The following is a 14,617-nucleotide window of genomic DNA, read 5'->3' as shown; positions in this document are numbered from 1 at the left end:
TAGAAATGTAGAGTGATACAAACAGTGAGTGTTTAGCACTGCTGTTATAGTACTACATCCAAAGAGATTATAGGACATCAAATTGTCATAATTTTCATTGAACACAAATGATACTAAATGATCTCGTATCAGCTCCTGTTCCCAGATTACTTACTGCGGGCCTAAAGATTTCCCGTCAGTTTCTCATGTCATCTTTTGTAACACTTCTGATAAATTGCGTTATGAAACGTTGCCCTGTAATCAAGGGAGTCGAGCTCATTCAGTGGAGGCTCTCAAATGTAACCGTACCTCGGCCCCAAAAGCTGACCCACTTCTCCTGCGTGAGAGATAAAGGGCCGGGGGAGAGAAGCACAGTGCCGCCAGGAGCCCTGTCCTCCTCGCCGTCGCTCCCACGGCTCACCAAGATCGCCCCGTTCCCAGCGCAACACCAGCACCACGCCGCCCCGCCGTGCCCCACGCTCTCTCACACAGAGTGCCACTGTCTGCCCAGCGACGGCCCCTTTCCATTGCATAATGCAACATGGAGTCTCTTTTTTTCTCTTTCGGTCCCTCTTTTCTCTTGGGGACGCATCGGTTATGTATTTTCATAGAACGAGTCTGGTTAGGAAATGTTTGAAGAGAAAAAGGAAGAGGGTGGGGGGTTTGTTCTAGCTGGCGGTTTGGCTGTCACCAGAGCATGCACGAGGAGAAAAGCCTGGGAAAGAGTGTGGCGGAGTGGTTGAAATCTCAGGTCATGATGATTTAGCCAAAGAGCATGTGATGGGTAGGACCCATTGAACAGCGGCCCATGGCCATACCTTTGAATCAGTCTTCTGAAGTGCTGGCCTGCTGTCACGTTTGAACGGTGGTACTTGTAAAAAAGGAGCGTGGATCAGAGTCCAAACCCCCCGCGCTGGCTGCCTGAAAGGGCATTCAGGAGGGTTTTAGGGGTCTGAGGACCAACTTTTATCCCTAAGCTGGTCGAGCGTTTCGATCGTTCACCGTGGACAGAAATGTGCGGGACTTCTATAAAGGACCAAAAAAGCACAGAAGTAATATTAGCATTTAAGGATCACTGATCAGGAATTATGGCAGGGGGAGTCACAACATGTCCACGATAAGAGGGATTACTGATCACAAGTCATGTGGTTGTATTTTCAAGCTGTAAAAACAGACGACCTTAGTTCATGTCTGTCAATGACCAGAAAGAAACTTAAATTGTAAAGGAGAGTTCTCAAAGGCCTCACATTTACATGTATTATTCATTAAGATAAAACTTGGATATATTTTGGAGAAGTCAATGTGCTGCTTGTATAGCAGTATATATTTACTGTCCTCTGAAAATAACTCAACTTACTGGCAACAAAAGTGAGTACACCCTAAGTGAACATGTCAAAAGTTTGTAATCCAAGTTTCATTTCTATAGTATTGTCGAATTGCTGAAATATGACCCTGGACCACAAAACCAGTAACATGGGTACATTTTTTGAAATTGAGATGTATACATCATCTGAAAACTGAATAAATAAGCTTTCCATTGATGTATGGTTTGTTAGAATGGGGCAATATTTGGCCGAGATACGACTATTTGATAATCTGTAATATGAGGGTGCAAAAAAATTTAAAAATTGAGAAAATTGCCTTTAAAGTTGTTCACTTATGTTCGCGATTGTGCTGCATTCACTCACAAAAATAAATGTTTTATATATTTACAGTAGGAAATTTACAAAATATCTTCATGGAACATGATCTTTACTTAATATTCTAATGATTTTTGGCATAAAAGAAAAATCGATAATTTTGACCCATACAATGTATTGTTGGCTATTGCCACAAATATACCCGTGCGACTTATGACTGGTTTTGTGATCCAGGGTCACAAATGTGGGGGGTGTACTCACTTTTGTGAGATACTATAAATAAAATAATATTTTTATTTTCCACACAATGTAAGTGGGCAGATAGGCAGTCCATCCAAGGTCTTTTTTTTTCATACTTGTTTTTTTTATTTTTATTTTACTTTTATTATTTTTGAAAAGAACCCCATAAAATATTATAAAACTTTTTTCTTTTTTTTTGCTGAATAGATGATGAATAAAATAGCTAAGTGATGAATAATGCACAATCGGCAAGTGATTACTGCAAAACAAAAATATGTTCTTGCATTTTATGGAAAACTACAGCCAAGGATAAAAGTCTTATGGGTTTGGAACAACATGAAGGTCAATTATGACAAAATGGAGTATTACTTACATTTTTTAAACAAACTTTAATAGTCAAAAAGGTGTTTTTGTGGTCATTGTCAATAAAAATGATTTAAAAATGCATGTAGGCTATATAAAAAAAAACTTCTCATAGCTTCATAGTTCCAGTTCAGGAAGTTTTTTTTACTTTGGAGCTATTAATCCTAATAATCCCATCTAAAAAGCAACCGCATCTTTTCCACACACACGCATTTGAGAGAATGTTTGCACTACATCCTGTTCGTGTTGCATTCATTGGACCACAGCCAGAGAAGGTTAAAGCAATGGGAAACACCCCCAATCTATCTCTTCTTACCGATGTTGCTGAGAAACCACTGTCTGTCACAATGCGAGTGACTGGGCGAGAAGGAAGGAGAGATTATATTTAGCCCAATGAATTCGAGGCAAAGAAAAAAAAACAGGGCAGTCGCTTGATAAATAAGAGTCCGAGAGCCTGAGAACGACGGCAGGGCCTACCAAGCAAAACAATCGTGGAGTGGACACAGAGAGGCCTGTGAAAACAAACAGAGCTGATGAGAACGCCGCTGCCTGTGAGCGGCTCATTAGTGACCAGATGCAGGCTTTCCCCCGAGCTTCCTCACTACACACACCGGCAACCCCATGGCACTGCTCGCTCGCCCTCACCGTTTCCGTCAGATCTCCATTTTTCATGAAAGGGCGACACTTTTTTCCCCCTCCAGACAGACTTCTCCACCCTGATATGACAGCAGTAAATCATTGGTTTAAGGAATGAGAGTCATGTTTGTGACTAGGATGTTTAAGAAGGATGTTTCTCTGGCTTTGGCCACTCTTACTTATTGGTCTTCCTCATCTTTAGACCTTTATTTATTATGTTGGTCTAAAGCTTTTTTTCCATGTTGTAATGTTTGTAGATTTGATTGTAGTTCATTTGGTTCAGTCTCAAACGTCAAACATTTTATCAATTAAAAAAAAGCTGTGACAAACTTTAAATTTACACTACCATTCAAAATTTAGGGCCAGTAAGATTGTTATTCAGCAAGGGTACGTTGTACTGATCAAATTGACAGTAAAGATATTTAAAATGTTACAAAAAAGGGCTTTTCTTGAGCTTTCTCTTCATCAAAGAATCCTGAAAAAATAAAAATATCGCTTTCCACAAAAATATTAAGCAACACAACTGTTTTCAATTTTAAAATAAAAAAGAAATGTTTCTTGAGCAGCATATTAGAGTGATTAAATTGTGATAATATTTCACAATATTACTGTTTTTACTGATTTTTTTATTAAATGCAGCCTTTATGAGCATTAGAGACTACTTTCAAAAATATTAACAAATCTCACCAACCCCAAACTTATATATAAATTACTTTATTTTTTTCTGTGGAACACAAAAAGATATTAACTATTTAACTATTTTGTCTATACAAAACAACATTGGACCCTCTTGACTTCCTCCCATTTATTTTTCCACATAAGAAAGAAACTTGTACAGTTTTGGGTGAGTAAATGCTGACAGAATTTTCATTTCTGGGTGAACACTACATCTTTAGACTGATGTTTGATCTGACAGCGGCAGAATAGACATATATCTCATGAAATATTCACTTGTTCTTCACTCTAACCACCTCCCCAGTATTAAACTCTGCTATCCACAGATTTCCGAGGGGATTAATGTTCCACTACAGCCTGCACTGCAGTGAGTTACTGTTAATCAAATGTTAATTAGTGGAGTGTATTATGAGCAAACAGCCTAAAAACAATTTAACACCGCAGTCCAACCCATCAATCTTATAAACCATGCATGCAAAGGAACCCAAAAGATGTGATAAAACATTCACACAAAGGGATATTTTTACATTGGTACATTGCTTTAACCGCCTGCACTGTAACTTCCCTTGGATTTCCTAAGGGCATGTTGAATGCGAGGACGTGGTAGAGGAGTGTGTTAGTGCGTTGCATGCATACGCATCAGGCCAATGTGGGAACGGTACTAAAGTGTCAGCGGTTCCAGATCTTGATAGAGACGTGTAAGGGTGGAGAGGGCACTGTTTATCAGTGAGGGGATCTCTCAGTACAACACTGGGAAGTGCTGTGAGCACACTGCCACACAGACTCATTGTGCTGGCCCCAAAACACCAGCCTGCCTTTTGCAAGAACTTTTTTTTTTTACAGGCATACTCGTGAATCTGAACCCAATGACTTTACTTGTAGGTTTTATGAAGCAAGTGCAGACCAATTTTATTGCCATTACTTTTCATCGCCAATAGGGGGTGCTCCATAAGGACTGTGCACAAAAATTGCAGTTTTAATGGGTTTCAATGGGGACATTTTTGTCCAAAAGGTGCTGAGAGGAACTATTTTGTGTACCTAGTGCAAAATAGATTTTTTTAAAGGAAATGGTGGTGAAATAGTAAAATGTACACCTGTGCCAAATTTTATGCAGTTAGCATTAACATTAGCATTGATTAAGTGATCAAAAAAACAAAACTGAAAAAGACAAAAATGCGGTTATTTTGACCTTGTGGGGAAATTCTTTTAAATCATACAGAATTAATTCATTTTTATTTTTATTTTTTTGCTAATCTAAAATAGGCCTTTTGTGGTGGGTAGGTGTGTCTCTGTGTGTTGTTGTGGCAATATCATATTCTTATACAAAACCTGTTTAGGTTAGAACTTTTACACAGAAATCTGTTTTTAATATTTCAGCATTTCCCCCCATATTTTCTAAATATTTATATGATATTTGATCACAGATAAACAGTACAAAGCTCAATGATCTCATTTATTTCACTGCAGACATCAGAGATCATTACACTTTTTCTGCAATGTATTATTTCTTTTTATTATTTTTTGTTGTTGTTGACATTTTTGACCTACAGTTAAGTTTCTCAAATGTTCAATATCATGAAAATATGCACTTTAGGTGCTGAAATTCTCTCCTCCAGAACCAGCAGTTATCATTTCCAGAAACTTGGTCATTTTTTGATCATTTAAGATTTCAACTGTATAGCACTAGCATCTGAGACGATGACAATATCAACAGTCCATAATTGTGGAGTCAGAGAGGGCCTATCACGAAAAGCTCATCGGCTGGGCCGGACCCTCCTCAGCCCTAGTGCGTCCATGTAACTCATTCACACTGCATGAGAGAGTTTCAAAGAATAGAAGTCAAGAACAAAGTTGAATGGGAGGAAGTCAATCCAGATAGTGAGAATCCCAGATGGACAAATTGAAGGTAATTCCGACATATTAATGTCTCCTCATAAGATGCCTGGAGATAGAAGGTGTGCACAGCAGGGAATTGCCTGCTTCTGTGCTATTTTTAAACATGATTTTTAAAATGGTGAGTACTTAATTTTATAAATCATGTTTAAAAAAATAGCACTGAAGCAACATAAAGACAATCCTGTAAATGTACTATTTGAATGTGAAATAATTCCTAAGTTCAGAAAGGAATGTACTTTTTATTTGTTACTTTTTGTATGTACTGAATTAATGAGGCTTGAGAAGTGAACAATGTGTATCCGTGGGAAAGAGAATGTGTGTGTGTGTGCGTGTGTGTGTGTGTGTGTGTGTGTGTGTGTGTGAGTGTGCTTTAATGTATCTAAACGTGGATGTAATCCACAAAGGGAAGATGTGTGTGTGTGTGTGTGTGTGTGTGCGTGTGTGTGTGTGTGTGTGTGTTAAATACGTGTGTGCCTGCCTCGAGACATGCTGTTGTTCCTGCTGCTGAAGGAGTTGTGGACGTGGTGGGAAGGTCACCTGATCGGTGCCCTGGGGGCGACCCTGGTAGGCCGCCACTGCAGCGTGTCCGGGAGGATCGAATGCAAGTGACAGGCGTGGGCTTCCATCACAAAAAGCTCTCTGTGGTTTGTGCACAGGGGCCGAGAAAGTCAGCGATGCTCCTCTCCCTCCCTGGCCAAAGAGCCATGAGAACAACCCTGAGAGAGGGTGGAGGAGAGAGTTCTGGAGGAAAGCCATTACTTTTCCCTTTCACTGTATGGGACGTTCAATTCATTTCAGTTAATCGAATCTTTTGAGCAATGAAACAATGAAACGAGTCAAAGGAATCAATTCAGTGGTTCTTTAATCATTCCAATAAAGCCATATGCATTTGCATTATTTATTTTTTCTGTCTTTCAGAAAATGCTCCAGCTCTCCCGTCTTAAACATATTTCCAGTATGGTTTCTTTTATACATTATTTATGTTATGTTCCAACAGTCAAATCCTTGTTTCACTCAACATGCTTACTCGTCCATTCTCGGCTCTCTTTATGAATCAAACCGAAAGAAGCGGTTCACAGTTCAGTGACTGGGTGACTCATAAACATGGATGAAGATGAACATGTTTGAAAGTCAGTTGTCACATGGTGAGTAGTTAACCTGGATGATTGGAAGTTGGCAAGTTCGAAACAGAGTTATTTTGGTATTATTTATATAATATAGCATTTAATCATATTTTGAACTATAGCTTTTATTTTTATATTTTCTGCATTTTTTTAATGTTAGTGTAAGTTTTAGTAATCGTGTTATGCGCTTTTGTCATTAAGCTTTTATTAAAAAAAAAAATCTATTTAGCCTTAATTTATTTTTATTTGTTTTTAGTCGTTTGAGTACTTAATCTTAGTTGCCAAAGCAGCATGTCTAATTTTCATTTGTTTTTTAAGTTTAAGTTTTACATATAATATTTATTTTTTATTTTATTTTAATTAACGAAAACAATTTTTTTTATAGTTTTATTTTTAGTTAACACCAACACCACTTTTCAGAGGAGAACTGCAATAATTTTTACTTTTTTAAACTTTTTTAATTTTTAAAACGAATCATTCAGACTGATTATGCGAACCGGTTCAACTGATTAATTGAAAAGATTTACTCGAATGAACAATTCATTTGCGAGCTGGACATTGCTACAGCTTTCTCTCTCTTCCCGTCACCAGATACACTTAACCCTGCAGTTGCCCTGCCTCTTTTCTCTCTTTCTCTCCATCTCTCGTTATTTCTCTCTAGCCTCTCACAGCTCAAGTCCCACTCGTCTCATGTCTCTCCATCCTCTTTTCACCTTTCCCATCTCTCCCTCTCAGTTACTTTCAAACTTATTTTCATGCAGTTCAGAGATGAGATGAGTACAAGCTCTGAGGGAGGTCTGCAGAGTGTGTACGTGCTGAGGAGTGTTTTTGGGGGAGGTGGTTGGAGAGATTAAAGAAAGGGAGAGCTGTGTGTGAGACACAGCGTTGTGTGTGAAACAGGAGCATTTGTGTGTGTGAGAGAAGGACTTCACAGAGATAGTGAGTGTCTGAACATCATAGAGACCGGGACATTAGAGTGTTTGACCACTTTGAGTGTTTGACGTGTGTGTGTGTGTGTGGGTTGAGGGATTTTTTTTATATCCTTCCTTCATGGACACTGAGATTAGTGAGCTGCCTTGATGTCTACATCGTACATAGACCAATGTGTTTATGGCATGTTTCACGCTGCACAAAAAAAGAGTGCATATTTATTTCAGTAGTATGTGTTAATATATGAAATAATATTATAATATGTGCACTACTGTTCAAAAGTTTGCGGTCGGTAAGATTTTTTATGTTTTTGCAAGAAGTCTCTTATGCTCACAACGTCTGCCTTTATTGGATTCAAAAATACAGTAAAAATGGTTATATTGTGAAATATTATTACAATTTAAAATATTTGTTTTCTATTTTAATATATTGTAAAATTTTATTTATCATCAACTATGATGGCAACGCTGAATTTTCAGCAGCCATTATTCTAGTCTTCAGTGTCACATGATCCTTCAGAAATCATTCTAACATGCTGATTTAGAGCTCAAGAACCATTTCTTATTTCAAAGAATGGTCAAACCAGTTGGTTAGGCCATTGACTCGGCAAGCAAGGAGTTGAATTGGAGAGGTGTTAACCTACGCTCTCCGACATGGGTGCATAACTTCTTCTTCATCGCAACTTTTGTAATGTTTATTAAAATGAAGCTAACAACTGAAAATCAGTATAAAAAATGGGTTAAGGGCTGCTGGCTTTAGCTTATTAGTTTCCTTGTTGTACAGGCAGTTGTCTGTTACATGTTTAGTGCCTTTCCCTAAAGCCCCGGATACACTTAACGACTGTAAGGCCGATTATGAATTTAATTTGATACTTTTGACTGATCATGCCCAAACGCGCAGAGTCAGACACAGTTGTGTTCAGTCGGTGTTCACAGTCGTGTTTAAAATCTGCTCCAGTCTTTGGAAACAGTCCGTAAGTGTGTTCAGTTCAGTCTTAGAATGTTTCAGCTATAGTCGTTAAGTGTGTCCTCAGCATAAGAATGTAATAGTTCATGTCTTCAAGCCACAGAGCTAAGGAGACGAGCAAAGCCTACAGATATAAACACAGGGTATCAGAGGCTGTAGATACATTAACTTAATCTTAAAGGGGTCCTATTATGCTTTTCCAGTTCTTCAACTTTAGCTATTGTGTAATGTTGCTGTTTGAGCTGTAACCTTGCAGATCTTTTTTATACTCTAAGTACACTCCAAAGGGAGATATTTTATTTAACAGAATCCACTTTCCAAGAACTACAGTACAACGAACGGCTTGTTTGGAATTCACTGCGTTTGCTTATAAAGTCATAATGTTACTCATTTAAATAATCCCCGCCCACGGATAACATAAAAAATGGGACGAGGCTTGGTTGAGTTGCTGCGAATGTCAAAGAGATGCTTTTTTTCCCACACCGGTTCCAAAACCCCTTTGTTTGGCCTTCTTAAGGCGGACAAACTTACAGTGTTTAAAATTTATTTTTAACACTGTTCCTGAACATTGTAACCCCAACATTTATCTGTGAGCTGCACATTTTATGGAGAACAGCTTGTTTTCTGTTGCTTCTGTAAGCTATCGCTTTTGTAAGACGGTTCACTGCTCCTTAGGAATTTTAACCATGGTTTTGTTACCGATTACTGTTTGTATTACTATAGTTTTCTGACAAATATCACAATTAAAATGTGGATAACATCATATAATGTATTAATTACAAAAAACACACCACTCTGAAACGTCCTGTGAAATCCGTGCTTGCAATGTCTGTGCATGAAATCCATTCTGCACAGTCCTCTTGTTTATTAACATTGTCAGGGTCTGAATCAGGCTCGAATTGGTTTAGAAATTGACGACAGCCGTAATATTTACATTTACACCAGAGAAGAACTCGCAGTTATGGAGTTATGGGCCGAACGTTTCCCGAACACGCGCTAAGCTGTGCCAAACACAACACACTGGGCCAGCTAACCAATCACAGCACAATTCGTATTTTGGATGGAAGGGCTTCATCAAAACAGGACCTAGACGTCACGTTTGAGAAAGACTGTGGGGAGAGAGGAGCTGTAATAATGTAAAATATGTGAAAAATAATGAGTTTTTTTTTTTTAAATCAAGCATGAAAACATATTCCAGTACACCCCAAAAACAAAATCGTAAAAGGGCATAATAGGACCCCATAGATGTCTAGAGTTCATAAATAACAACAAAATATCCACTGTTATATTCCTGGCCTAAACCATATGTTATCTTCCATTTGGCTTTCCAAACAACCTCTCTTGTGATGATTTTCATTAGGCAAAGAAAAAAAAAAAAAGAGTTTGACTTACCTCCCACCATTTTTCCTCTTGGTTTGTAAAATGAATAACTCTCATTCATAAGATCACACACAATTATCCCTGGCTCTCCAGAGGAGTTGACACAAATCCACAAAGCTTTCTTAATGTTTGTGTTGTGTGCATTTAAGTAATCTTTAAATAATCCCGAGATGAGTAAAGGCACTAAATAATATATATATATATATATAATATGTAATTTGTTTTATATTTCATTTTGCATAAAAATGTAATATTAAAAAATATAACATAAAATATAATATATACAGTAGGCCTATATAATTTTTTTATAGGAGACAAAAATTAAGAAAGTGTCACCCTCTTTGTATCCCTATATCTTTAATTTACTTATTTTACAAATCTAATTAGTTTATTATTACATTTTATATAAAAATAAGTAATATAACAAAATTATTTATAACATAAAATATGATATATTATTTTTTATAGGACACAAAAACTATGATTTTGTATCCCTATCTCTTAAAAAAAATATGTATATCAATCTTTTTATGTACATTTTTCCTTATGCAGTGTTTGGCGTGCATAAGGGGAAAAATTATGTAGCTAATATTTAGTATGACAGTGAGGTTTTTTAAAAATTACATTTATTGAATTTTTGTTTTTCTAATTTCAATATTTTACCTTGTTTAAAGTCCTCGGGGTGAGGAGGTACTGTAGATGGGTGAAGGGGCTGTCAGTTGTTTGACAGCTCACAATCAGACACATATTTTTGTGCTTCTAAACATTTGCCATATTGTTGTAAGAATGCATTACATAAAGTTCAAGCATCCGAACACTCCAAATGCATCGAATAACTGAGATATATCATATCTGCACCAGATGTGCGTGAGATTCCAGCTAGTAAGTGTGACTGTGTATAGAATCAGAGTCATTTGTTCGTTGTCTCCCACCTCACCCAAAACCTGCTGCACTCCAGTATTATTTCATCTGGTGAACCTGTAAGGGAAAAGACCCAGCCCCTCTCTGATAAGAGATAAGTGACAGGCAGAAATGTGTAGACGGTAGATTAATCTGGGTAATTTTTTTTAACTCACTCAATGCCCAGCAACCAGACATGCTGGCCTGCAAAGACCAGAGCTCTTAAGACCGATCAGGAAATGACTGCTGTGGTTGTTATGCTTTCTACTTGTCAAGGGCCTATTATCCCAGCACGAACGTTTAGTCTTATTAGTAACCCAACGTATGCTTGAGGACAAGGGGCTACTCCCAATGGGGTGCCTGGTCAGAAAATAAAACATGTTCAGTAACTCAATCATTCAACACATTCAACTTGACCAAAAAAATTCTGATTACTAAGGGGGAAAACATTGAGGACCTGTGCCAATTCACTTGCGCCGAGACATGGGAAAATGGTTGGAGAAGTTGGCCACTGTCTGAATCGCCATAGTATGGCACATTCAGTATCCCACAGACCAATAACATGATGGTAATTCAATTAAGGCATGAAGGCTGTCTCCCATACAGAGATTCAGTATTGTTCGAAAAGATGAAAGTAGCCAATATCCATCACTTCTCATGCTTCTTATTTTAGATGTGATGGGAATCAGAGAGATGTGACATTTATGAAGGTCTTCTTTCATAGAGAATACTTTCCCAGACCCAGGAACTTTGACTGGCAGATGTTCTGCATGTCTATCCATTAACCTTATAGTTCTTCTGTAGACCATCAATTCAAAGCTCTTCAATACTTATTTTATTTTGATCTTGTTGTTCTTTGAGAAAGATTGAATTGGAATGAATGCAATATAGCTATGTTTCCATCCACCTCTTGGGATATCCTAATATGCATCATTTGGGATATGAGGTGAATAATAATTTGTTGTTATCCAATAAGACGATGATGGAAACACATTTACCGAATAAATCCCTCAATGCACAGCAAAAACTCATGACTTTTCTGAATGGATAACTGGACTAACCAGTTGCACAGCATCTCAAATGTTGGTTTGATCAGACTGAAACCAAGTCATTGAGTATTTATCTCCCAGACCTGTCCCAAACACCAGGCGTCCGCATGATGCACAAAAAAGAAACACAGTGGCTTCTTTAATTGCAGCAACGTCCATTTTTATTACAGATATTTTGCACCAGTTTCCCAGGAAGAGACAATTTTGTTCTCTTGAACACATGGGATTGAATCGGTGCTTTATTTGCAAATGTTTTATGCAATATTCATAGTTATATTATATTATAGTTATATTATAGTTAAATTCGCAACTTTGGATGAAACATAGTTTATGAGACCCTTGTAGTTGCCTGGAAATTTGTGTCAAGCTAATCTCAAATTGCACTCGTTTTAAGCATCTTGTGATCTGAATCTGTCAAGGCAACAAAAACCTCATCATAATTTTAAACAAAAACGTTTTCCCACTTGAGTTAACATCTGCAGCCAACTCTTTGAAAAGCGTGCACCACTGCCTGTGACAGTAGACTGGTTTGACAGGACCTCGCATGGGTGAGGAGAGGGCTAGCTGCAGGTGGCACGACGCGGTGCCAGAATCAATTTAACTGTCAGTGCGGAGCAGTGTGAGTGCGGGAGGATGCCAAATTGGCACAGCCCGAGCTCTCCGCGAAGGAAGCTCTGGTGTGGGCAGGACCCCAGTTCAAAGCAGAGGTTCCCTGAAGGACTCACATTAGCTTTCTCCAGCTCTGGTCGCTCACCCCCACAGGTACTTACTGCAGAGAGCCTTGTAACCTGCCAAGAGCTGATGTTTTGTCTCTGGTTGGGCACTTGGCTCACATTTATAGGGAAGGCATGTCATGAAAGCATGTCACACTCACCACTCCTGGGCAGAAGAACCATAATTTGTTAAAGTTGCTCACTCTTTTCATCTGTGGTTTGGAAAAATAAACTCAGACAGCTGTATGTGATGCTTGTTTGACTTGAGCACAGTTCAGAGCTGAAAAGTTGTTGATGATTACAGATGTACGGCACTGAACAGTACAAATATGTTTTTGCTTCTATATGATTGATGATGTGTGTTATTTTAGAATGTAAACCTCTCTCTCTCTCTCTCTCTCTCTCTCTCTCTCTCTGTCTGTCTCTCTCTCTCTGTGTCTCTCTCTCTCTCTCTCTCTCTCTCTCTCTCTCTATATATAATTTTTTTTACATATGTTTTATTCTGTAAATGTATGAGTTTGATGATGTTTGTAAATTTATGTAAAACTATATATATATATATATATATATATATATATGTATATATATATATATAGTTTATTTAGAATGTGTTTAATTTGCATGTATATTTGTCTGCATGAAACATATGAACAGACACAATATAATACAAAATATTATTACTTTTTTATGAAAGATATTTGTTTTTATTAATTATTTTTTAGATCATTGTTATAAACAATTTAGGTCACACTTTAGATTAGGGTATAATTATCACTATAACTATTAACTACGAATTTTGCCTTAATAAACTCCTACTGCTTAGTTAATAAGGCAGTTGTTAAGTTTAGGAATGGGATAGGATTAAGGATACAGAATAAGGTCATGCAGAATAAAGCATTAATATGTGCTTTACAAGTACTAATAAACAGCCAACATCCAAGTAATTTGCAAGCTAACAAAGTGAGAATTGGATCCTAAACTAAAGTCTTACAAAAATTTATAATAAAAATCATTAAAAATTACTTGTTTCTTGCAACGACAACAAAAAAAGTTTCATTAGATTGCTAGTTTCTAGCAGTGAATAGAGAATGATTTTCACATTTTATTACTTATATTGAATAATTAGCACTGTGATGTCTTTGTGTTCGACAAAAGCGAAATGCCCAGTGCAACATCATCACTGCAGTCTCGTTCGGGAACTCCGTGTGAAAACAATCCTAACGGATATCTGTTTTTAAACGAGCCTGTTGATGGAGGAGGAGGCGATGAGATCAACACGTAATTATAATCAGCATTAGCTCGCTCCTCTGCTGCCAGCCAGCCTAATTGTGTTGTGTTGGACCTTGTGCCTTCCAACAAGCACTTACAATCACGTTACCACAGAAACACAGACACTGCAGATGCCATGGGGCTTCCTCAAAGTCCTCGTTCCCACTGTTAAATATTAAACAGGTGGTGGGAGCATATGCTCACCTGCTCCCCGGTCATGTGATCATTAGTTATATGAGCCAACCACCAGAGTGACAGGGGGCTTTGTGGTTAGTGCAGTTTACATTTAGCAAACTTTGCGGTTAAAGATCATTTATTTACAATTTACAGTTCATGTGCTGATGGTTTAAACATGCAGATAATAGAATTTACAGATTGTTCTTGGACTGATCTTTAAACAAACAAAAAAACAAAAAAAAGTTTTACATTCCCAGTTCTGTCTATTTTAGTAGTAAATAAAACATTTCTTTAACATATATATGACTTTTTAAATTAAACTTGGTTGCTGTCCAACCATTGAGCTTTCTGCTCTTTCTCCAAATTGCAATGTCACTAAATCCATGAATTTTGCCTACAACCAATAATTACACATTGTTCTATCTTTTCAAGAAATGATACTAAAATAAATAATGTACTGTAAAATGTTCAGAATTGTATTTGTTTTAAGGGAAAAACTGTAAAATGCTACAGAAAAAAAGTCCAGTTAATTGGTTAACTGTAAGTTATTTTTCCTCAATCGGTGAAAAAATTATATTAAGTTTATCATGACAATAATTATACTGTAAAATACAGTAAACGGTATTACTGTAAGTAAGAATTATGGTGAAAAACAGTAAAAGGATGTTCACATCAAGTTT

The sequence above is a fragment of the Abramis brama genome (assembly GCF_963993115.1).
Source record: "Abramis brama genome assembly, chromosome: 18".
In the NCBI taxonomy this organism is placed as follows: domain Eukaryota; kingdom Metazoa; phylum Chordata; class Actinopteri; order Cypriniformes; family Leuciscidae; genus Abramis; species Abramis brama.
This window is presented reverse-complemented; position numbering follows the sequence as displayed.